Genomic DNA, 592 nt, shown 5'->3' with positions numbered 1-592 from the left:
CGGCCCGCCGCTCCGCCGCCTCTCCCCGGGGGTGGCAGCTTGTTCCCCGCCGCCGCAGGAGGAGGAGGAGGTGTCTCGCCCCGCCGGCCCCTCACCCTGACCTCACCTGCCGGGGCGCGGGCGGGCGGTCCTGCAGCGCTCCGGTGCTCGCGGGCGGCGCGTGCTGCGCCTCACGGGCGGCGCGATCCCGGGCGGGGCGATCCCGGGCGGCAGCATCCGCGCCGGGCACGGGCGGGAGGAGGAGCGGGAGGTTACGGCGGGGAGCCGGGACAAACCATTCCCTGCGAGGGGACACCGCCGGCGGCCGGGCGGCCGGGCGGGGCGGGGAGCGCGGACCCTCCCACACAGGTACGTGCGAGGATTGCCCCTGAGGGGCGTCGGGCGGCGTACGCGGAGCGGGGCGGGCGCCGCGGCGGCCGGGGGCAGCGCTGCCGGTCCGCCGGTGCCCCCCCCGTTCGCGGTGGAGCGGCCCGCGCTGTCTCGCTGCCCGAGGACGCGAGCGGACCCGGCGGCCGCGGGCCGCTCCGGGCGCTGCCCGCGTGGCCGTCGGGAGGAGCGAGGTGGGCCGCGCCGCCCTCAAGGCTGGCTGCGG

At 81.6% G+C, this 592-nt stretch overlaps 1 protein-coding gene across 4 annotated transcripts in view; it reads right to left on the bottom strand.

The window, feature by feature from the left end:
• Positions 1 to 346, bottom strand: part of TTLL7 (tubulin tyrosine ligase like 7) — a 66040-nt gene extending 65694 nt beyond the window's left edge. For all 4 annotated transcript variants that reach the window (XR_005956421.1, XM_041482989.1, XM_041482990.1 and 1 more), the window contains exon 1: positions 107 to 346. The gene's annotated coding sequence lies outside the window, so the exon portion shown is untranslated. The remainder of the gene's footprint in view (positions 1 to 106) is intronic.
• Positions 347 to 592: the final 246 nt, after the last annotated feature.

This window comes from Pyrgilauda ruficollis, unplaced genomic scaffold, assembly GCF_017590135.1.
Source record: "Pyrgilauda ruficollis isolate IOZ18807 unplaced genomic scaffold, ASM1759013v1 scaffold6, whole genome shotgun sequence".
NCBI lineage: Eukaryota > Metazoa > Chordata > Aves > Passeriformes > Passeridae > Pyrgilauda > Pyrgilauda ruficollis.
Note: the sequence above shows the minus strand (reverse complement) of the source record. Positions and strands in the feature narration are given on the sequence as shown.